This window comes from Sus scrofa, chromosome 12 (assembly GCF_000003025.6).
Source record: "Sus scrofa isolate TJ Tabasco breed Duroc chromosome 12, Sscrofa11.1, whole genome shotgun sequence".
Taxonomy (NCBI): Eukaryota; Metazoa; Chordata; class Mammalia; order Artiodactyla; family Suidae; genus Sus; species Sus scrofa.
The window spans coordinates 4,913,345-4,938,334 of record NC_010454.4 but is presented as its reverse complement, the minus strand read 5'-3'; positions in this window follow the sequence as shown (position 1 = coordinate 4,938,334).

The following is a 24,990-nucleotide window of genomic DNA, read 5'->3' as shown; positions in this document are numbered from 1 at the left end:
GACCTCAGCATCCCAGAGACACCTGTAAGGTGTAGCAGGGGCTGCGCGGTCGGGAAGGGCCGGGGCGCTCGGCGCTCATGCCTCGAAGCGGGGGCCGCCTGGGGAGTGAGCAGTCTAAGTAAGACACCGTAGTCTCCAGTGGGCAGCGTCCTGGCCTTAGACGTCAGAAGACTGTGAAGTAGCCCAACTATCAGGAACTGCGAGCCGGAGAGGGACCCGCTCTTGGCCACTGGCTTTCTGCGCCCCCCGGTTCTTTACATATCGGGGCCAGTCTGGGTGCAGCCACAGGCGTCCGTCCAGTTGCAGTGCTTCCCGCAAAGCTTCCTGAGGCCTTGCCTCCAGTCGGGAACGGGTCATCCGGGCTCAGTTCTCACAAATTTTGAAACTACAACTTGCTACCCTGCTGATGGACACTGCTTAGAACCGATGGTTCCTGTCTTATCTTTTAATCTTTATGGTTTTCAATCGCCCTTGAACAGCACCTCCTCCCATCTCCTGGTGGCGGATGAAACCTCAGACCTCTCTCCGAGCCCCCAAATCCCTCACCTACCCCTCCCTCTCAGTGAAAGCCTCACAGACCTCATGAAATAAAAGGGATTTACCATTAATGTCACCAGCTTTCCCTCTTCAAACCTACAGACTTGGCCTCCACGCAGCCCAGCCTCCACCTGCCTGGACTCCAGCGGCTGGTTGGGGAGGGCTCTCGTCCTGTGTGGGGTGACCCTCCCCCATCCGTGTTGAGGATTCAGATCCACCTCCAGTGCCTAAAAGGCAATACCGCACTCAGACAGGGCCTCCTGTCCCCCACCTGGGCTTCTCCTTCCTGCCTGCAGTCTCTCCACCCTCCACTGTCTCCCAGCAGATCAGCCCTCCCCCCAAAACTATCTTTCCTATCCAGCCAGGACCCTGGCTACTCTCATTGTAACCCAGATTTTCTTGTGTTCCCGGCTTTCTGCCCAGAAGACACCCCCCCCCCAACCTGGATCCACACTCTGACCCGCCTTGCAGCTTCCCCTGTTGCCACCTCCCCGGTGTCTCATTCCAGGGTAGAAGGGGACATGTCACCACGCCAGCCGATGCCTTGTCCTTGCTTAGCTCCAGCTCTCAACCTGCTCCACAATGATTCCAGAACGTTACCTCTTTCCTCAAGCCTCCTCTTATCCCTGCTGTGCCTCTGAGAGGGGGGCTCCAGCTCTTCATGCCCCTAGCTACAAAGTCATCTTCTGGCCGGAACCGTGTAGGCGCTGAGGTTTACCCTGTGTTCCAGCCAAGGGGTCCTCCTGTGGACACTGGCAGAAGACAAGGGACTCCAGGGTCAGAGACCAAGGACTTGATCACTCCTGGCACAGCGAGCAGCACAGGCTTCACGACTGGGCCGCCGCCTCTGCCCCTCAGACCCTGAGAAGGTGGCAGAGGGACCCAGGAGGGTCCACACAGCGGTTTTGCTGCACACACCATGGGTTTGCAGCACCGCCGAGGAGCCCTAACAAGGAGAACCGGAATCTTTTACAGTGAGCTGCGGGTGAACCTGCCCTTGCCCTAGTGGGAGCCACTGAAGATTATGCTGGAAGTAGGAAAACCCACCCTCTGCTCCAGACGGGGTCACTCTCCATATCTTTCCAGACTGTTTGCTGCATACCATCATTCTTGGAAAGATAGTCTGGGGCAAAAGACAGTGCCTCTGCTCACGGGTGCAAAAACGTGACGACCCCCTGAGGCCTCCCGATGCCTTCAAGCCCACGCACCTTCACCTGCGTCCCTCCAGGCTGGCCTCGAGTGAGAGCCAGCCTCTCGGCTGTGTGTTCCCGCTTCTTGGGGTCTTGCTTCGGCAGCCATCCCCTCCCTCTCCACAGGGCCCTTATCCCCACCGGTGAACATGGCCCCAAGTATCTCATCCTAAAGAGCAAAGCAAAACAAAGCCAAGCAAAAACCTCTTTTGAGTTGACACTTTTCTTAGCTACCCTTTCCTTTCCATCCTTGCTCTTGGTGGGAAGTCCATGCTGTCTCCATTTCTGTCTGAATCTGGTGTCTTTACCTACTTCACCACTGCAACTGTCCCCATTGAGGCCACCAGGGCCCTCATCATCCCCAGTGGAACTACAGAGCAGGCAATTGCCAGTTCTAGTCCTGCTACATCCGCCTCTGAATTTGAATTTGGAAAAAAAACCGTATTCCCCTCAGGGCTACTTTTAAGTCTTTGTTAAATCCAACATCTGGCTACTCCCACAAGGTAATTCCTGCTGCCTTCCTTTTTCCGGTGTAAGAGTTGAGTCATGTTTTCCTGTGCGGACCTGAAACAGACTGCCAGATATTTTTCCAGCAAGACAGTTTTATTTGGGAGTTCCCACTGTAGTGCGTGGGTTAAGGACCTGACTACAGTGGCTTGGGTCACTGCAGAAGCACAAGTTCAATTCTCGACCTGGGAGCTTCCATGTGCTGTAGGTGCGGCCAAAAAAAAAAAAAAAGGTTAAGTAGATCTACTGTCTAGCACAGAGAGCTGTACTCAATACCTTATAACCTATAATGGAAAAGAATCTAAAAAAAGAATTTTATATATTTACTATAAAACTGAATCACTTTGCTGTACATTTGAACATAACACAACATTGTAAATCAACTACACTTCAACAAAAAAATAAATAAAAACGTGGAGTTCCCGTTATGGCTTAGGGGGTTAAGAATCAGTTTAGTATCCATGATGACGCAGGTTCACTCCTTGGCCTCACTCAGTTAAAGAATCTGGCGTTGCTGCAAGCTTCGGTGTAGGTCACAGACAAAACTCGGATCTGGTGTTGCTGTGATTGTGGTGTAGGCCAGCAGCTGTAGCTCCAATTTCACCCCTAGCCTGGGAACTTGCATATGCCATGGGTGCAGCCATAAAAAGACAATAAATGAATAAATAAATAAAATAGTTTTGTAGTTCCTTGGTGGCCTAGCAGTTAAGAATCCAGCATTGTCACTGCCGTGGCTCAGGTTCCACCCCTGGCTGGGGAACTTCCGCATGACCCAGGCATGGCCTAAATAAATAAATAAATGAATGGTTTTATTTGGGGTCAGCAGAGAAGTGGAATTTGTTTCTTTTCCCTAGCTGCTTTCAAGATTTTCTCTTTGTCTTTACTTTTGGTCAGTTTGGTTAGTATGTGTCTCGGGGTGTTCCTCCTTGGGTTTATTTTATATGGTACTCCTTGTGCTTCCTGGATTTGAGTGAGTGGTTCCTTTCCCATGTTAGGGAAGTTTTTGGCTGTTATCTCTTGGAATATTTTTTCTGTCTCCTTCTCTCTCTCTTCTCCTCCTGGCACCCCTATAATACGGATGTTGGTGCATTTAACATTATCCCAGAGTTCTCTGAGACTCTCTTCATTTCTTTTCAATCTTTTTTCTCTTTTCTGTTCGGCATTCGTAATTTCCACTAGTCTGTCCTCCACCTCACTTATTTGTTCTTCTGCCTCCTGTATTCTGCTGTTAGTTGCTTCTAGTGAATTTTTTATTTCAGTTATTGTATTTTGCATCTCTTCTTTTTTTTTGTCTTTTTTTTTTTTTACTATTTCTTGGGCCGCTCCCATGGCATATGGAAGTTCCCAGGCTAGGGGTCCAATTGGAGCTGTAGCCACCGGCCACAGCAACTCGGGATCCGAGCCACATCTGCAACCTACACCACAGCTCATGGCGACGCCGGATCGTTAACCCACTGAGCAAGGCCAGGGATTGAACCTGCAACCTCATGGTTCCTAGTCGGATTCGTTAACCACTGTGCCACAACGGGAACTCCTGCATCTCTTCTTGTTTAAGTTTTATATCTTGTATCTCTTTGCTCAGTGTTTCCTGTAAGTTATCCATCTTTGCCTCCAGTTTATTTCCAGTGTCTTGCATCATCTTCAGCATCAACAGTCTAAAGTCTTTTTCCTGGAGGCTGAGAATCTCCTCATCGCTTAGCTGATTTTCTGGGGTTTTTCCTTTCTCCCTCATCTGAGTTATAGTTCACTGTCTTCATTTTTATAGGTTTTTGGTGTGGTGACCTTTTTATAGATAATAGAGTTGTAGCCTCTCTTACTTCTGGTGTCTGCCCCCCTTGTGGCTGAAGTGGGTATGGGGGCTTGCTGTAGGCTTCCTGATGAGAGGGGCTTGTGCCTGCCCCCTGGTAGGTGGAGCCGATTCTAATCCCTCTGGTGGGTGGGGCTTAGTCTCTGGATGGGATTAGAGGTGCTGTGTGCCTGAGGGGTCTTTAGGTAGCCGGTTTACTGAGGGGCAGGGCTGTGATCCTACCTGGATTGTTGTTTGCCCTGGGGCTTCTCAGCAGCTGACTGATGGGTGGGGCTAGATTTTCCCCAAATGGCCACCTCCAGAGAAAGGCATCTGCTGAATATTCCCGAGAGTTTTGCTTCCAATGTCCTTCCCTTACAACAAGCCACATTCACCCCTGTTTTCCCAGGATGTCCTCCAAGAGCTGCAGTCAGGTTTGACCCAGATTCCCATGGAGACTTGGCTTTGCCCTGGGACCCAGTGCACGTGAAAGTCCGTGGGTGCCTTTTAAGAGTGGGGTCTCTGTTTCCCCCAGTCCCATGGAGCTCCTGTGCATAAGCCCCACTGGCCTTCAATGCCAGATGCTCCGGGGCTCTTTCTCCCAGTGCCAGATCCCCACTTGAGAGTTTGATGTGGGGCTCAGAACTCTCACTCCTGTAGGTGAGTCTCTGGGAACCAGTTAGTTTCCAGTCTGTGGGGCTTCCCACCCGGGTGGTATGGGGTTGTTTATATCGTGAAATCGCCCCTCCTACCTCTTGATGTGTCCTCCTCTTTTTCTTCTGGAGTAGGGTATCTTTTTTAAGGTTTCCAGTCCATTTGGGTGAAGAATGCTCAGTCTTTTTTTTTTTTTTTTGGTATTTCTTGGGCCGCTCCCGCGGCATATGGAGATTCCTAGGCTAGGGGTCTAATCGGAGCCGTAGCCACCAGCCTACGCCAGAGCCACAGCAATGCTAGATCCAAGCTGCGTCTGCGACCTACACCACAGGTCATGGCAATGCTGGATCGTTAACCCAATGAGCAAGGCCAGGGATCGAACCCTCGACCTCATGGTTCCTAGTCGGATTCATTAACCACTGCGCCATGACGGGAACTCCGAATGCTCAGTCTTTACTTGTGAATTTTGTTGTTTTTAGGAGAGAAGTTGAGCTCCAGGCTCTCTATTCTGCCACCTTCTATATGTAAAGGAAAGGTCTTCGGCAAATCCAGCTCTTGCTCCCTGTGCCATGTGACTATTCACCTTGGTTTCTGTGGGGTGCTGGCCGAATAAGGTACTTCCATTTCCTGGTGGTCCCCAAAAAAGCATGTATGTACTGCCCCCGCTCTGTGGTTTGAAGCCGGCTCGCCTGTCTTTATAAGGGAAGCATCCACTTCTGGGGGGGGGTCTCCCTCTTGGGCAAAGTACGCATCCAAAGCTTCGGCTGTTTGCGTTATGAGGTATCGATGTCCCTGAGATGCCTTGCTCTCTTTCTCTCGGCCTCTTCCTGCTCGTCTGCGCTGATGAAGTCAGCTGCTGTGTTGGGAGCTGCCTTAAGGAGCGAGAAGTGGAATTTGGGGTCTGCGACCAGGACAAGCCACGTGCAGTTCCCCCCAGGGCAAGCGAAGGGGATCCCTTTATAGAGAGGAAGGTGGCAGGGCTGGAGTGAGCAAAGAGTCCACGGCTTTTCATTGTCTAAGTCTTTGCCAGGAAACAGGAGGAGTCTTTCTTCCTGTTGGCTCTGCCTCCCTCGCAGGGTGTAAGTGCCACCCTATTCTGTCATTGGCCTTTGCTTAATTGAAGTTCCTGTTTATCACTTTTTACTCCTACCTCTTGGCTTAGCTCCTCTGTTTTTGTTGGAAACTGGACATTTCAGATAACACATTATAAAAGATTCTGGGCACCTCCTCCCCCTGCCCTCCTCGCCCCAAGCTTTTTGTTACTTGCTTGTTTGTTTAGTCACTGGCTGGCTTATTTTAGGCTTTTTTTTTTTTTGGTCTTTTTAGGGCTGCACCCGAAGCATATGGAGGTTCCCAGGCTAGGGGTCTAATCAGAGCTCCAGCTGCCGGCCTACACCACAGCCACAGCAATGCAGGATCCAAGCCACGTCTGCAACCTACACCACAGCCCATGGCAACGCCCAATCCTTAGCCCACTGAGGGGAGGCCAGGGATCCACCCTGCAACCTCATGGTTCCTAGTCGGATTCGTTTCCGCTGTGCCGCAATGGGAACTCTGAGGCTGGCTTATTTTAGTAATAAGACTCCCCGAAGTGTTAAAAGTCGGATGTTGCTCTGCAGGGACGTGCAGTCTGGAGTCAGCCCCTGGTCACCTTGGGGTGGTGGTGACTTGGGCAAGGCCTCTGGTTCCCTGACCACACTCAGCTGTCAAGATCCGTTAGTTGCCAGCTGGTAGCTGCTGCTTATAAGGATGCCCTGGGGGAGTTCCCCCCGGGGCCCAGCGGAAACAAATGGGAGTCTAGCTGTGGCAGGATGAGAAATACCCGCGTCCTGCTTCTCCCGGGAGGAAAGCCTCTCATGGGGAGCTGACTGATGCGCTTTTGTCTCTAAGACTCTCTCCCAGTTGTAGTAGATTTTCTAGACCAGATGTTTCTTCCTTTGCTTCATCTCCTTAGGGCCCTTTCCAGTACTTCACGCGGCTGTCCTTTTATACTTTGCAACAGTTTCCCTGCAGAGTGGGTCTGTGGAGTCCTTTGGCCTGTCATGCGGGGGGTTCATCTCTTGCAGTGGTTTTTAACTTAGTGATGGCTTTCCTGCTGATTTGTTATTGCACAGTTGTGTTATTTGACAAAGGAGCATTTGAATGCAAACTGGATAGTTGTTGAATCTAAGGAATTGTTAACCTTTTAAGGTGTGATAATGGTATGACGGTTATTTTAGAGTTCTTGCCTCTTGGTAGTAGCTGCAGAAGTATTTACAGATGAAGCAATGTGATGTACCAGATTTGCTTAAAATAATCAAGTATGGACTCTAAGTGGGGAGGGGATAAGGGCTACAGATGAAACAAGATTGGTCACGAGTTGATAATTTGTACTTATAAGTATTTGTACTTATACAAATTGTTATTTCTATGAGCTGCACAGTGGGAGTTCATTACACTATTCTTTCTACTTTTGTATTTGTTAGAAATTTCCCATAATAAAAAGTTAATATTTTTTAATGACGTTCCCATCGTGGCTCAGTGGTTAACGAACCCAGCTAGCATCCATGAGGTTGCAGGTTTGATCCCTGGCCTCGCTCAGTGGGTTAAGGATCCAGCGCTGCCATGAGCTGTGGTGTAGGTCTCAGACACGGCTCAGATCTGGTGTTGCTGTGGCTGTGGCATAGACCGGCAGTTGCAGCTCTGATTCGACCCCTAGCCTGGGAACCTCCTTATGCCTCGGGTATGGCCCTAAAAAGACAAAAGGCAAAAAAAAAAAAAAAATGTTATTTTTGGAGTTCTCTTGTGGTGCAGTGGTTTAAGGATCTGGTATGGTCACTACAGCAGCTTGGGTTGCTGCTGTGGTGCGGGTTTAGTCCCTAGCCTGGGAACTTGTGCATGCCATGGGAGCAGCTGCGAAACAAACAAAAATTCCACAAAACAAAATTAATTTTTTCTTTTGTCTACATGTGAAATAGACTTCATTAGGTTTCTTAGAAATACAAGTCGTCGAGTTGGATTAAAATCTTGAGGCGCGTGTATACCTGCTTTTCATCTAGGAGGATGTTTTATAGAACTGAGAGATCAAAACTTCCAAGTCTCTATGCTCTGCAGCAATGTCTACAAGCATCTTTATAAAAATATTTTTTTTACAAAATCAATTTATTTTCCAGTATCTGAAACGGCATGCATTTCAAACAAGTTCCTAATCAAAATGTATCAGATGTTCTAATTATATATCAGAAGCTAGTTTTGTTATTTCACTCAAAACCCTTTGCAGATGATTAATTATTTTATGAAAAAACGCCATGATGAAAATTGTTCCAGTTGTATTTCAGGAATTTATGAGGCGACAGATTTATGCCCTGAATTGAAGCTAAGTAGAAACTGAGCTTTTGCGAGAAGAAAAGAGAGCTGATGACAAATTTTGAAGATCAGCTGGGATGTGGTGGATCAGCCAGAGATGGATGAGCACTTGGGATTCAAACAATTAGGGCCTAATGCTTTTCAAAATTTAAAACGTTGCTTTTTTTTACCTTTTCTTCTATAGACTTATTATTAATGGGAAGTTTTTTCAATCCCTTGAAAATGTCAACTTTTTGAAAAAGTACATGATATCTTGTCAGCAATGAGAAACTGGTTTTGACAATAGATAATTTGCCTATGTGTCTGACAGTGCAATTGATAACATCTGGCACAATTATAATTGGTCTTCGTAATAATAGGAAACAGAAGTGTTCAAATTATGAAACTTAAAGGCGATTTCATCATTAATCGCCATTGTGCTGCCATAATACTATACTTAGTATAATCCATTAACGACTCCAAAATAAATCACAGTGATTTATTATTTTTCTGTCTATGGTACTTAACACTGTTCACAGTGATTTTTCTTTTTAATTAGTTTGGAATCCAAATTGAATCCGCTGGCTGAATTGGTCCTAAATATTTTCCACATCTGTGCTCATCTCTCCACCCTGCTATGAGTGGCCCAGGTCCGCTTGGTTGTTTTCTAATTCACCAGCCTGCCTTCCACCTTGCCCTCCCCAATTCGCCTTTCACTCAGCTGGCTGCCAGTGAGATTTACATAAGGTGACCATCTGAGCGTCTCTCTCTTCTCCTTAAAAAGTCCTGGTAGGGGGGTGTCCCATTGTGGCTCAATGGGTTATGAACCCTGCAAGTATCCATGACGACGCTGGTTTGCTCCCTGGCCTCGCTCAGTGGGTGAAGGATCCAGCGTGGCCATGAGCTGTGGTGTAGGTCGCTCTGGCGTGGCTGTGGCTGTGGCGTAGGCCAGCAGCTGCAGCTCCACTTCGACCCCTAGCCTGGTCGAATGCCATATGCCGCAGGTGCAGCCCTACAAAGCAAAAAAAAAAAACAAGTCTTATGCGTGGAATTCCCTCCGTGGTGTAGTGGGTTAAGAATCAGACTACAGCGGCTTGGATGGTACAGGTCACAGCTGTGGCTTGGATTCAGTCCCTGACCCAAGAACTTCCATATGCCACGGGTGCAGCCATAACATTAAAAAATATATATGTATTTTAAGTGGGCCCTAAACAGTCCTCAGAGGCTTCTGGATAAAGATTGCAGACTGAACACATGCGTTCATTTACATTCCCTCCTAAAACCCCACTAAGATGATAATACATGGTTTTTTAAAAGCATCAACCCACAGGGTTGAGGAAGAGAGGATTAGCGATCCCAGCAACACAATTCTCGAAATTGGAAGCAGAAGGGTAAGAGATGACTGATTTAGCATCTCCAGAGAGCTGCATACTAAACTTTTAGCGGGGGGGCCAAGAACCAAACCAATTTGCACTGCAAGAACTTCAAAGGAATTCGGGGCATTTTATACCTCTGGCAATAGGATAAAGGGGTGAACTATAATAAGGGTTGATAGAAATTTGATTAAGACAAGTCTCACCCACACACTCTTCAGCCGCACAGCCGTGCCTCCACCTTGGCAAAAGGCCAGAGCCTTGGTCTGCAGGACACCGGGCACCAGTGAAGAAATGGTACTTTAGTGAAGCCAGCCTGTTAAGGGAATGCATGAATACAGTTGCTTTCAGAGAGGAGGGCAGATAAGGTTTGACCCCTGGCCCAGGAGCTTCCATGTGCTGTCGGTGTGCCACCCACTCCCCCCCCCAAAAAAAGGAAGGTCAGGGAAAGATTTCTGTCTCCCTCCCTCCCTCCCTCCCTCCCTTCCAGGTCTGGGGCACCTGGAAGTGTGTCCCGGGGCCGAGGATTGAACCTGCGCCAAGGCAGTGACCCAAGGCAGCGACAACGCTGGATCCTTAACCTGCGGTCCCACAAGAGACCTCCCCTTTCCCTCCCTCCCTCCCCGCTTCCTTCCTTCCTTCCTTCCTCTTTTCAGGGCAGGATGTCTTCCTCAAAATACTGAAACTGATAGAACCCCTGACTGAATAATCAGCTTGAGTGGGTTCCTTAGGCAGCTGGCAGAAAACTCGAGGTGGAATCACTTATAACCACATAGAAGACAAAGCTCACCCCAAAACAGAACAGGTGTCAAGGCCAGAGCAGGGCTGGGGGGAGGGGTGCCCGAAAGGAAGAGTAATTATCGTTGACTACATGGCCCCGCTGTGCGTAGCGTTTACATAACTGTAATGATATGAACACTGGATTCTGAACTAACCAAAATTATGATGTGACCAAGTTGCATGCGCGTGGTAGGGCAGGAGTAGGGGGGGGCAGCAAGTCCTCGTCGTCCCCGTGAGACACCTGTGGGTAACGCCTAAGATCAAAACACAAGGTGAATAAATCAACGCAAGCAGGTCATTTAGAAGCATGGAGGTAAACGCCAGGAGGCCCAGCGAGAAAATTGAAAGTGATGGACACTGGGCAAGAGGACATAGTGAAAGGCAAGTAGTTGGGGACCACTGATTTTCAAAAACAAAATTGTCGTGGAGCTATTTAATTTGTGTGTGTGTGTGTGTGTGTGTGTGTGTGTGTGTGTGTGTGTATGTGTGTGTCTTTTGAGGGCCACACCTACGGCATATGGAGGTTCCCAGGCTAGGGGTCAAATCACAGCTGCAGCTGCTGGCCTCCACCACAGCCATGGCAACTCGGCATCTGAGCCGCATCTGCCACCTATACCACAGCTCAAGGCAACGCCAGATCCTTAACCCACTGAGCAAGGCCAGGGATCGAACCCATGTCCTCATGGATATGAGTTGGGTTCTTTCCTGCTGAGCCACAATGGAACCCCTCCTGGGGCTTATTTTAGCATTCTGTTTTGATTCATCTATAGTTTTGTTTTTTGGGTTTTTTTTTGTTTGTTTGTTTTTGTTTTGTTTTTTTTTGCTTTCTATGGCCGCACCTGCGGCATATGGAAGTTCCCAGGCTAGGAGCTGAATCGGAGCTATAGCTGCTGGCCTACCCCACAGCCACAGCAACACCAGATCTGAGCCTCGTCTGCAACACAGTAACACTGGATCCCTGGCCCACTAAGTGAGGCCAGGGATCGAACCCGCATCCTCATGGGTACTAGTAGGATTCGCTTCCACACTACCACAATGGGAACTCCTATAGTGTTCTCGCCTGTATCTCTTTGTATAGCTTTTTAAGTGCTTGCCCTGGCATTGCGTTGGACACATGGAACTCATCAGTCCACTGCTTTCCTCGTTTTAGCGGTTTGAGTGAAGTGTGCAAACCTCTATTTAGGCCCCTTTATCCTCCTGCATTTATTTATTAATTGATTGATTGGCTGTGTCCATGGCATATGGATGTTCTTGGGCCAGGGATCTAACTCGTGCCACAGCAGTAACCAGAGCCACAGATATGACAACATCAGATCCTTAATCCACTGAGCCACCAGGGAACTCCGAAATAAAATCTTAAAAAAAAAAAAAAAGAAAAGAAACCCAAGTCTTTTGGGCTAATACTGAGTGGAAAAACAAAAACAGTAAAATCTCTAGGTAAGGGAAATTTGCCACATACTTGCCTATCTAGAATCCAAACACCTGATTATTTTGCAGGTAAACAGAGGGATGGGTCTCCTTCCCACTTTAGGAGCATAAGGACAGTCAGCCCTCTCCCTGCCCACTGGCAGCAAGGCCACAAGCCCAGGCAGAGGGTCTGTTGCCCCCTGGATGCTGCACTCGGGACTGATTGAGAGATTCAGGGACAGACGCAGATCCTTTGTTAAGTGATGCAGAAATTTACATCAGGGATTCCCTGGAAGTGGTCAGAGCCCTTTGGACTACTGGCAGGACACAGTGGTGTCATCCCCAGTGGATGGTTCCAGCAGCAAGACCTCGGTTGGACACAGGCCCAGCTGCCAAGTCACACGGCCACCTACTTGGATTTACCTTGATACCTTGTGAGTGCACTGAGAGTGGGGTTCAAAAAAAGAGGGTGTAGGGAGTTCCCCGTGGTCTAGTGGTTAGGCTCGGTGCTCTCACCCCTGTGGCCAGTTCAGTCCCAGGCCTGGGAGCTGAGATGCTACGTCGAGTGGCTGCACCCTACGGCCAAGAGGAGAAAACAAAAGAGGATGTCGTTGAAAGTGTGTGTGTGTGTGTGTGCACCCATGGATGCGTGGGAGAGCATGAGGAAACTGCTCACCAGCGGCCTTGGGACGGGACTGGAGCCCCACTCCCTGCCCCACCCTCTCGGCGGAGTCTTCCCCCAGGAACCCAGAGCACAAGATCAGGCAAGCTGGCCCCTGGCAACAGTTGCCCACCTCACCCAAACATATCAAGTCCTCACCTGCCTCCTTCCTCAGCAAACCGCGGAGCTCAGATGTTGATGCCAAGCCCTGCCTGCCGGCCTCCCTGGCGGTTAGACAGGGAAGGAGGGAGGGTACCAGGGCAGGGGATGCTGGTAGCCCCCAGGCCGACCTTCCGCAGGAGAGCAGGATGCTCGAGAGGGCGGGTGGCAAGCCCGCGGGCTCAGCTCCCCTGTTTACGGACTGCGTGGGCCGGGACGAGCTCCTCAAGCTCGCTGGGCCTCAGGCTCCTCATCTGTAACATGGGAACAGCAATAGTACCAACTTCGAAAGGCTTGCCTTGCTCCTTGAATGTGCCTGCAGCTGTTCTGTTTTAGCTCTGCGCAGGCCGAAACGTGATGTGTCGGGGACAGACACGAGACCAGGAGAAAGGAAACGCTGTATCTGCCCACACCGCCCGGCACCGGATGGCGTGGCAGCAGCGCCACACATGGAGGCCACATGTCACCAGCTGTATTGCTGCTAGAGATGGCTCGTAACAGCTCCTCCGTCCTCAGCTGCCTTGTGTGTACTCCCGCCTCCCAACAAGAGGTCAGGTCTGTTTCCCCAGCCCCTGCCTCTGGACTGGCCTTGGGCTTCTTCAGACAATAGAATGTGGCCACGATGATGGTGTGTGCCTTCTGACAGTCGCCCCAGGTGGCCTTGTAGCCTCTACTCCTGTGCACTTGGAACCCCCTGCCACCACGTCCAGGAGCTCGGTCCAGCCTCCTGGAAGAGGAGAAGCCTCGTGGAGGAGACACCCAGCCGAGAGCCAGCCTGAATGACCGGACAGCAGTGAAGCCATCTTGGACTGTCCAGCTCCAGGGCTGCCTCTGGAGGGCTGCATCTGCAGGGGTGACCCCAGAGCACAGCAGAAGGAAGCCAGTCTCTGCCCCACTGTTGATTCATAAAATCGTGAGCAAAATGCGGTCATTTTTTTTTAAGCTGTCAGAATTTGAAAGACCTGGAGTTCCCGTCGTGGCGCAGTGGTTAACGAATCCGACTAGGAGCCATGAGGTTGCGGGTTCGGTCCCTGGCCTTGCTCAGTGGGTTAACGATCCGGCGTTGCCGTGAACTGTGGTGTAGGTTGCAGACGCGGCTCGGATCCCGCGTTGCTGTGGCTCTGGCGTAGGCCGGTGGCTACAGCTCCGATTGGACCCCTAGCCTGGGAACGTCCATATGCCGCGGGAGCGGCCCAAGAAATAGCAACAACAACAACAACAACAACAACAAAAAGACAAAAGACAAAAAAAAAGAATTTGAAAGACCTGAGGGCAGCTTTCGGGGAGCTGGGGAGTTCTTGGGCCCCATCTTTGGAGCTGCTGCTGACCTTGGGGGCCCCGGAGGTGGTGGCGCTTCCTGCCCGGCCTTCCGCAGCGGGCATGGGCTCTGCTGTTTGTTCCCACCCTCACCCACAATTGTAGGAACTGGTCGCCCGGTCTGGCTGCCGAGAAAGTGCAAAGGTCTCTGCGGCCCACAGAGGACGGCTGATTTCGGAGGATTGGACAACCAGAGATCAGGCTGACCGCCCAGCTCACCGCGGAAGTGGGAAGGACAGACCAGAGGGGGCCTTAACCAGCTAGTTAGGCGTCCTTTCCCAGAGAGTCCATTAGAGCATTAAAACATGTTCTGGGACCCCCCCCCCCCAAAAAAAAAAACCCAGCCTGGTTTTTAAATTTAAAAATTCATTAGAAGATTTCCTGTTGTGGCTCAGCAGGTTAAGCACCCGGCTAATATCCATGAGGGTGCAGTTCTGATCTCTGGCCTCTCTCAGTGGGTTAAGGATCCGGTGTTGCCATGAGCTGCAGTGTAGGTCGCAGATGCAGCTCGGATCTGGCCTGGCTGTGGCTGTGGTGTAGGCCGGCAGCTGTAGCTCTGATTGGACCCCTAGCCTGGGAACCTCCATATGCCATTGGTGTGGCCCTAAAAAGAAAAGAAAATCATTAAGAGAGGATGGGCTTTGTTGAGATCCAAATGCTTGGTACACTGGGAAAATATAGTAATAATAATAATAATAATGTAATAATAACCGAAAACCGATAAATTCGAAAGCCAGCAGGAGACTTGGAAGGTGCATCCCACAGGGAGAAGGGAGCACAAGGCCAGGACAGGGACGAGATAGATTCGTAGGTAAATGCTGGAGACTTTCCTGCTCTGACTCAGACCCCAGGTGGGGGAAGATAGGCATCCAGGCCTGTCCTGGTGAAATTCCAGAATTCCAGGGAGAAAGAAGCTTCCAGAGGCAGGAACGAGGTGCTTACAAAGGAGAGGGAATTAGCCTCTCACTGGACTCTTCCTAGTTTCCAGTCCTGCGGGCGGGAAGACAGGCTGGCAGGTGAGAGAGGTTCCTGGCAACCGTGTGGGTGTTTTTATAAATCCATGAGCTCCCCTGGCGAGCGGCGACGTGCGTGTGTGCCTGCCCCCAGCCGAGCCCTGTGATCAGCGATGCTGCTCGGTTTGTTTAAATGTCTGCGTCGGAAGGCTGCCCAGTCCCTCGTCCCAAACCCCTTTCTTGCCAAGGCTCTCTCTTGGACCCCGATCCTGTCACCGGATGTGGGTTTTGTGACTTCATTAGCCCCTAACTCTGAGATGCTCTAACCCCTGCACTTTCCTGGCACCCCCAAAACAACCAGCCCTGCCAGGTACATGTGATGCCCTGGGCGAGAGGACTTCCCCTTCCGTGACATGGGTTAGTCGGCCGAGGGCTTGTCTTGCACTCAGGAGTGTGGTGCCCACACGAAATCAAAGGGCATGTGGAACCATGTTTCTTCCTGCCCTCCTGCCCAGCTGGTGGTGGAAACTCTAGGTCATGCCGCAGCCTGGGTGTGCTGTTTGCTTGGAGACCTTGAGGAGGCTGGGGTGTGTGTGTGTGTGTGCGTGCGCGTGCAGGGGATCGGGGAAGGCCCCTGGTTTCCTGGTTCCCAGGTGCCCAGCACGCTGCTGCTCTGTGTGCCCTCCCCGAGTGTGGGGATCCACAAAGAACACGTCTTTTTTTTTTTTTTTTTTTTTTTTGTCTTTTTAGGGCCGCCCCAACGGCATATAGAGGTTCCCAGGCTAGGGGTCAAATCGGAGCTGCAGCTGCCGGCCTACACCTCAGCCACAGCAGCGCCTGATCCTTCACCTGAGATTGAACCTGGGGATTGAACCCGGGACTGCATGGATGCCAGTGGGGTTCACTAACCCCTGAGCCATGACGGAAACTCCACAAGAATGCCACCTTTAATAAATGAATTTGCAAACAATTTTGTGGATACGTGTAAATCCTTGAGCGGGGCAAGGCCTGCTTGTCTCCTGTGTGAACCTGTGTTGACGTTCACCTTTGCTTCACACGCGTGTCAACAGCAGGTGCGGGACTGTCCCCGTGAGCAGAAGACGCCGCCCTAAGTCAACTTCAGGAAGTTGACTAACACCAACATCCATCCTGCCTCTTGATCCCTTTTGATCTCACCCCCCTTGACCCAGGAACAATTTTTTTTTTTTAATTTTTTATTACTCGGATGAATTGACCACATCTGTAGTTGTATAATGATCATAACAATCTGACTTCACAGGATTCCCATCCCACAGCCCAGGCACATCCCCCCACCCCCCAAACTGTCTCCTCCGGAGACCATAAGTTTTTCAGTGTCTGTGAGTCAGCATCTGTTCTGTAAAGAAGTTCTGTCTGTCCTTTTTTCAGATTCCACATGTCAGTGAAAGCATTGCATGTTGGTGTCTCATTGTCTGGCTGACTTCACTTAGCATGATGGTTTCTAGGTCCATCCATGTTGCAAAAAATGCTGGTATTTCGTTCTTTTTGATGGCTGAGTCATATTCCATTGTGTATATGGACCACCTCTTCTGGATCCACTCCTCTGTCGATGGACATTTAGGTTGTTTCCATGTCTTGGCTCTTGCAGATAGTGCTGCCGTGAACATCGGAGTACGTGTATCTTTGCGAGTCGTGGTTTTCTCTGGGTAGATACCCAGGAGTGGGATTGCTGGATCAAATGGTAGTTCTATGTTTAGTTTTCTGAGGATTCTCCATACTGTTTTCCACAGTGGTTGCACCAATTTACAATCCCACCAAGAGTGTGCTAGGGTTCCTTTTTCTCCACACCCTCTCCAGCACTTATTGTTTGTAGACTTTTGGATGATGGCCATTCTGGCTGGTGTAAGGTGGTACCAGGAACAATTTTTGTATCCAGTTACTCACTCACATTTTCTTTCTTTCTTTTTTTTTTTTTTTTTTTTTTTTTTTTGTCTTTTTGCCTTTTTCTAGGGCTACTTCCCGCAGCACATGGAGGTTCCCAGGCTAGGGGTCAAATCAGAGCTATAGCTGCCGGCCTATACTAGAGCCACAGCAACACAGGATCTGAGCCGCATCTGCCACCTACACCATAGCTCATGCCAACGCCGGATCATTAACCCACTGAGCAAGGCCAGGGATCGAACCCACAACTTCTTGGTTCCTAGACGGATTCATTAACCACTGCGCCACAATGGGAACTCCTCACATTTTCATAAACTTCAAAAAAACCCCTATGAGGAAGAGTTCGCTGAGTGGCTCAGAGGTTAATGAACCCAGCTAGTATCCGTGAGGATGCAGGTTTGATCCCTGGCCTTGCTCCGTAGGTTAGGGATCTGCCATTGCTGTGAGCTGTGGCTGCAGCTCAGATCTTGGGTGGCTGTAGCCATGGTGTCGGCCGGCAGCTGTAGCTCTGATTCAACCCCTAGCCTGGGAACCTCCATATGCCGCGGGTGAGGCCCTAAAAAGCAAAAAAAAAAAAAAACAACAAAAAACCCGAAGAGTCCCAATGATTTATTGCTATGGAAAGAGCAAGAACAAAAAGGTCTTGACCCGGAAGCAACTGGGTGGAACAGAGGTGGACAAAGCAGGAGAACTGTGAGCCCTGCTAGGACTGTCCTTTAACGCTGGAAGCCCCCTGGATGCGCTGACTCAGAAACCTGAGCCCCGGAACGATGAGACAGAGGAGCAGTGTTATTCGTGGCAGGTGGGATAGTAACGACGAGAACCTGAGCAACGGCTTCTGAAAAGAGGCAGGAAAGAGAGACAGGCTGCGTTCAAAGAAAGCTCAGTGGTGGGGCCAGCCTCACCGGACAGATGGTCGGCAAGATATCGCCTTCCTGGCCCGGGCTTGGAATCCTTCCTTAGACTTCACTCCCGCTGGACCAGCCTCAGGGTGGAACTTACTCTCGGGGCTCGTGGTCCAGGCGGGACTGGGTCAGGAAAGGGTGGAAGCTCTTCACGACCGCAGTTTCTTTTCTTTCCTTTTTCTTTTTTTCTTTCTTTTTTCTTTTTTCTTTTTTTTTTTTTTTTTAGGGCTGCACCTGCAGCATATGGACGTTCCTGGCTAGGGGTCAAATCAGAGCTGCAGCTGCCAGCCTACACCACAGCCACAGCCATGCCTGGTCTGAGTCGCATCTGTGACCTATGCCACAGCTCATGGCAAGACCAGATCCTTAACCCACTGAGCAAGGCCAGGGATCAAGCCTGAAATTCATGGATACTAGTCAGGTTCTTAACCCACTGAGCCGCAATGGGAACTCCTAGTATGACAGTTTTCTCTCGTGGAACTGATGGCGTGGTCCTGCCAAAATTGTACTTCAAAAGCGTGAGGATGAGACCTCCAGGAAAGCCAGCTGAAGATGTATTTTATAGCAAAAGGAGGAAGGACTTGGTAACAATGGTGAGACCAGATAGGAGGGAAATATCGGGCGAAATGTGTTGCGCTCATCCCCAGAATTCGAGTCGGCTCTGAGGGTAAAGATCACCCAGAAAGGGCTTCGTCTTAGGCTGGCTTCCCAGAAGCGGAGGGGGAGGCAGGGATGTGGCTTCGCGGAAGCAGAGGCGGAGGCCTCGCAGCCAAGGGCTCTTCAGGACGTACCTGTCGGGGAGAGAACGGAAGGGCAGTCCATGTGGTCTCAGGCAGGTCTGGACCTGAGCCACAGATCCCATCAGCTGTTCTGACCTCAGGAAGGGCTGGGCCTCTGCAGCCCTGCCCTGAGGCCTCGGCTTCCAGGAGTGGGGCAGGGCGGGACGTCCCAGACGGTCAGGCGAAGGGCTCCCTTCTGCCAAGGGCAATGCTCCATGGGGGTCAGTGCCCATAGCCTGGCTTTGGGCTTGTTCCCTCCGTCACCTGTCTTTCCCCTTCTGAGGTTTATCTTCTCTGTCAGAAGACTGCTCATGGGGGTAGCAACAGAAACACCAGATAGAACTTTCCCTGCGTGTGCTCTGTTCCTCTTCCTTTGTGTACGATGCTGGGACACGGTTCTGGAAGGAAGCTGTAATTGCTGGCTCTTCTCTGGCAGTGATTTTGGCTAAGCTGCTGAAGCACACGTTATAAAAATGACTGTCGCTGGCGAATGCCAAAGGATTCTGGTTTTGGCTCCCCACGCCTGCTTCCCAGAGGAAGCATAGCCTATCTCGTACGTGTCTGTAGTGATGTGTGATGGGGTTGGAGGAATTCTGTGCTTTGCATATTTGGGAGAGTTGGTCTTATGGATGAAGGCATTTTTAAAGTTTCTCTTTATTTCCCTGGAAGATAGATAACATTTCTATTCTTTTTTGTGGTGGTGGTTTTGTTTTTTGTCTTTTTAGGGCCACGTCCCGCGGCATATGGAGGTTCCCAGGTTAGGGGGTCGAATCGGAGCTGTAGCTGCCAGCCTACCCCACAGCCACAGCAACGTGGGATCCGAGCCACATCTGCTACGTACACCACAGCTCAGGGCAACGCCGGATCCTTAACCCACTGAGCAGGGCCAGGGATTGAACCTGCATCCCCACACATACTAGTTGGGTTCTTAACCCACTGAGCCACAGCGGGAACTCCTGTACGGCATCTTCTAAGGAGTATGGTTCAGTGGGTTTTGCGATATGGTTTGGTACATTCGCAAAGCTCTTTCAAATTTCCTACGTGTGTTACTGGATTAGTAACACCCAGGCCACCTCCTGTGTGTCTCCTTTTCTTTTATCCAGAACCCTTCACTTCTGACACTTTTAGCTGTCAAATGTGTGTGTGGTGGGGTGGGGATTGTGGTTTCCCCACACCAAGCTATTCTGTGACACCAGCTGGGTGTCCTTAAATTTTTTTTTTTTTTTTTTGTCTTTTTAGGGCCACACCTGAAGCACATGGAGCTTCCCAGGCTGGGGATGGAAATGGAGCTGTAGCCACTGGGTACACCACAGCCACAGCAATGCCAGATCCTTAACCCACTGAGCGAGGCCAGGGATCGAACCTGCATCCTTATTGTTACTGGTCAGATTCGTTTTTGCTGAGCCACAACGGGAACTCCTGGGTGCCCTTAAATTAACTCTGATTCAGTTCTGACATCATCGACCCGGAGACAGCATCAGATCCCCCGGGTTCAGGGCTCAGTCCCCCAGCACTGCCCCGCCTCCACTTCGGAGGCTAGTCGCACGTACAGGTGGTCACCGGTGCTTCTGACCAATCGGCTATAAATCTGAGCTTCTCAGGACTCCCTCCTCTGGTTGTGATGCCAGAAAGATGATGCCAGAATCCAGGTTCTTGTTCATGGCAGTTGAAGAATGAACTCTGCTGACACACAGGCAGCAAGCAAGCAAAGCAGATAGCTCCCAGGGTTACTGGGGCGGGGGGGAAGAGCCCCCCTTTCTCTATTGTCCTATAAGGGTTTTTATCCCTTAAAGATGCGGGTACCGGAGTTCCCGTTGTGGCGCAGTGGTTAACGAATCCGACTGGGAGCCATGGGGTTGCGGGTTCGGTCCCTGCCCTTGCTCGGTGGGTTGACGATCCGGCGTTGCCGTGAGCTGTGGTATGGGTTGCAGACGCGGCTCGGATCCCTCGTTGCTGTGGCTCTGGCGTGGGCCGGTGACTACAGCTCTGATTGGTCCCCTAGCCTGGGAGCCTCCATGTGCCGTGGGAGTGGCCCTGGAAATAGCAAAAAGACCAAAAAAAAAAAAGATGCGGGTACCAACATGGGGTCCAGAGAGATGTGGTCTTCTCCCTTTGGCCTTGCTCAGTGACCTTTGTCAGTCCTTGTCCAGTAGGGTCCTGGGGTGGAAATGTCCCATAAGTCTCATAGTTTCTTCGTCCTTTTCTTCCCGTAGACGGAGTCACAAGGGATTAGGGATGAATGTCCATCTGGGTGCAGGTCCACGCCCTACAGTCGACAAGGCCCGTGGGGATGTCACTCCCTGGAGCCCTTAAGCCACACATGCTCATCAATGGCCACAACAAAGACGGCACCCAAGCCCATGCGCCTCCACTGACGACCTGCCTCGGTTTGATGAATTTTCCGCAGAGACTCCCAGGACTTGGAGAGACCCTTGCTAATGTTGACCAGTTTATTAATGGATGTGCTAGGGAGTTCCCGTCGTGGCGCAGTGGTTAACGAATCCGACTAAGAACCATGAGGTTGAGGGTTCGATCCCTAGCCTCGCTCAGTGGGTTAAGGATCCGGCGTGGCCGTGAGCTGTGGTGTAGGTCGCAGACATGGCTCAGATCTGGTGTTGCTGTGGCTCTGGCGTAGGCTGGTGGCTATAGCTCCGATTAGACCCCTAGCCTTGGAACCTCCATGTGCTGCAGGTGCAGCCCTAAAAAGACAAAAGACAAAAATAATAATAATAATAACAATAAATAAAGGATGTGCTAAAGGATACAGACGAACAGCCTGATGGAGCGTTTCGGAGGCTGAGGTCTGGGAGGCTCCTGAGGCTTCTGTCCTGGGGGAGCCGGGGTGCATCACCGCCCCGAATGAGAATGCATTCACCCCCTGTGAACAGAAGCCCATGCTCTTGGGATGTTTATGGAGCCTTCCTCACAAGGGCACGATGAATTAGTACGTCCATTTCCAGCCCGTCTCCTCTCTCTGGAGAAGCAGGGAGAGGGGGCTGAAAATTCCAAGCTTCTAATCATGGCCGGGTCTTCTGGTGACCAGCCTCCATCCAGGAGCTGTCCAGGAGCCCCCCTGGAGTGGCCTCATTAGAACAAAAGACATTCTGGAGTTCCTGTCCTGGCTCAGCAGGAATGAACCCAACCAGTATCCATGAGGTCGAGGGTTTGATCCCTGACCTCGCTCAGTGGGCTAAGGATCTGGCGTTGCCCTGAGCTGTGGTGTAGGTCTCAGACACGGCTCCGATCTAGCATTGCTGTGGCTGCGGTGTAGACCGACAGCTGTAGCTCCGATTAGACCCCAGCCTGGGAACCTCCATATGCCGCAGGTGTGGCTCTTCAAAACAAAACAAAACAAAACATTCCTATCATCTAGGAAGTTCCAGGGGATGTAAATGTTCCTAAGCAGGAACAGAAATCACATATTAGAGCCAAAGATATTCCTAGTGCTTTGTCTTGCCTTTTCTACGGCCGCTCCTGCGGCATATGGAGGTTCCCAGACTAGGGGTCTAACCGGAGCTGTAGCCGCTGGCCTACGCCAGAGCCACAAGCAACGTGGGATCTGAGCCACACCTGTGACCTATACCGCAGCTCACGGCAGCGACAGATCCTTAACCCACTGAGTGAGGCCAGGGATCGAACCCACAACCTCATGGATCCTGGTCGGATTCATTTCCGCTGCGCCCCGACGGGAACTACTCTCATTTACCGATTTCTTTTTTTGCCATTCTTTCTCACATTTCAGATCTCTTTAGGGTCATTTTCTTTTTTCGAGAAATGCATTCTTTAGATGTTCCTGTAGTGAGTTTCTATTGGTGATAAGCCCAGTTTTTAGGTATCTGATAATGTCAGTGGTTCAGCCTGCTCCTGATGGTTTTCTTGGAGACGCAAAGCTAGGCTGATGTTTTCTCTCAGCACTTTAAAGATGCAATTCTATTGCCCCACTGCCAAGGGGCCACTGGGACAGTTTTCCAGTTAACCTAGGGCATGGGGGTGCGTGCTTGGAAAGAGCGGGTGCATTCTTTTATTTTAGGGCCACGCCCTCGGCCTATGGAGGTTCCCAGGCGAGGGTGCGAATCAGAGCTGCAGCGGCCCGCCTCCACCACGGCCACAGCCACGCCAGGTCCCAACTGCGTCTGTGATCTACACCGCAGTTTGCAGCAACACCGGCTCTTTAACCCACTGAGTGAGGCCAGGGATCAAATGCACATCCTCATGGGTACTATGCCAGGTTCTTAACCCACCGAGCCACAGCAGAAACTCTTTTTTGTGTTCGTGTTTGTTTAAGGATATGCGTTCCTAAGTCAAGATTTATAAACAGGAAACTGTCCTGTGGGGACAGAGAAGAGGGGGCAGCGAAGGTCTTTATTTTTGTTTGGAGACTCCCCTGGCATCAGGTGACTTGGCTAACATCATTAAACAAGAGGAACTACAGAGCCCTGGACGAAAGAGACTGGCTGTACTTCTCAGCACAGCCCCGGGCGGCGGAGCAGGAGGGAGGAAGGACCTGCACGGCCCGAGCTGGTGTTGGTCATGCAAACGGCCAGAGATGGAGCGGAGGCCCCGAGCTCACCCTGGAGGGTCAGTCGGGGAGCAGTACGAAGAGCAGACTTTAGTAACCAGAGGTGCGTCCTCCCGCCCTGGTCCGGCATCCAGATGCAAAGTTAGCTCTCTTTCTGGCCCAGGCCTCCTATCGAAATACTTGTAGGCATTTTAAGGGAGGCTGAAAGTTTGTCTTGAGGCGGCTGGGCCTTGATTGCCTTCAGCTCCAAGTAGTTGGCTTGCCACGGAGGCGCTCTCTGGGGAGACGCGTCCTGAACCCCTTTCCTTCCTGAAGGCTCCATCCTGGGCAGTCCAAGAACAAGGCTACTCTTACAAAACCGAAGTACAAGTGTTTCACAAATCAGGTAGTTAGCATGGACGCCATACCTTCGCTGCCCTCTTCTCTGTCCCCACAGGACAGTGACCAGTGGGTTAAGGACCCAGCGTTGTTGCTACAGTGGCTCGGTTCGATCCGTGGCCCAGGAACTGCCACATGTGGACGTGTCTCCCCAGAGAGTGCCTCCTCGACAAGCCAACTATTTAGAGCTGAAGGTGTGGAAAAAAAAAAAAAACATTATCGAATCTTCAGGCCTTATTCATTTGCCAGTTGCCCCAGTGGTCTGTGACAGTAAATAAAATAAAAATCGGGTCCGTGGTCCATTCCAGGATAATAATGAATTGTCATTTTTCTTAGTTTCTCATACTTTTGCGCAGCTTCTCAGCCTGTGTGTACCTTTTTGCGAATCTAGCATTTTTAAAATGAGTTTTATAGGTTTTCCTCGTTTGCATTCTTTTGATGCTTCCTTGGGATTAGATTGAACTTCAAGTGGAGTTCCCGTCATGGCTCAGTGGTTAACAAACCCAACTAGGAACCATAAGGTTGCGGGTTCGATCCCTGGCCTTGCTCACTGGGTTAAGGATCTGGCGTTGCTGTGAGCTGTGGTGTAGGTCGCAGACGAGGCTTGGATCCTGTGTTGCTGTGGCTCTGGTGTAGGCCAGCGGCTACGGCTCCAATTGGACCCCTAGCCTGGGAACCTCCATGTGCTGCAGGAGCGGCCCTAAAAAGACCAAAAAAAAAAAAAAAAAAAAAAATGAAATTCACAAAGTGATGCTGTGTCCTTCTCAGATGTTGGTTTGTCCCATTACTAGTGACACTGACTTTGCGGTGTTTTTTTGTTTTTTTTTTTTTTGTCTTTTTTTTGGTGGGGCCATACCCGAGGCATATGGAGGTTCCCAGGCTAGGGGTCTAATCGGAGATGTAGCTACCAGCCTTTGCCACAGCCACAGCAACACGGGATCCGAGCCTCATCTGCAACCTACACCACAGCTCACAGCAACGCTGGATCCTTAACCCACTGAGTGAAGCCAGGGATCGAACCCACAATCTCATAGTTCCTAGTTGGGTTTGTTTCTGCTGCGCCACAACGGAAACTCCTGTATCATTTTTTTAAAGATTCCGCATATAAGTGATATCACATGACATTTTTCTCTGACTTCACATAATAATCTCTAGGTCAGCCTATGTTGCTGCAAATGGCATTATTCTTTTTTATGGTTGAGTAATATTTCATTATATCTCTCTTTCTCACACCTTTTTATCCATTCATCTGTCGATGGACATTTAAGGTGCTTCCATGGCTTGGCTGTTGTAAGTACTGCTTCCATAAATGTCGGGGTGCTTGTGTCTTTTTGAAGCAGAGTTTTCTCTGGATAGATGCCCAGGAGTGGGATTGACTGCTGGGTCATATGGTTGCTCTAGTTTTAGTTTTTTTTAGGACCCTCCATACTGTTCTCCATGGTGGCTGCACCAATTTACATTCCCTGTGTCTTTGTTTGTTTGTTTGTTTGTTTTGTTTTGTTTTATAGGGCCGTGCCTGCAGCATATGGAGGTTCCCAGGCTAAGAGTCGAATTGGAGCTACAGCTACTGGCCTACACCACAGCCACAGCAATGCTAGATCCGAGCTGAGTCTGTGACCTACCCCACTGCTCATGGCAATGCCAGATTCTTAGCCCACTGAGCAAAGCCAGGAATCGAACTGGCATCCTCATGGGTACTCGTCGGGTTCATTACTGCTGAGCCATGATGAGAACTCCAGAGTTGTTTATTTTTTTTATTTTTTTATATTAAGCTGTATGAGCTGTCTGTATATTTTGGAAACGAATTCCTTGTTGGGAACATCATTTGCCAATATTTTCTC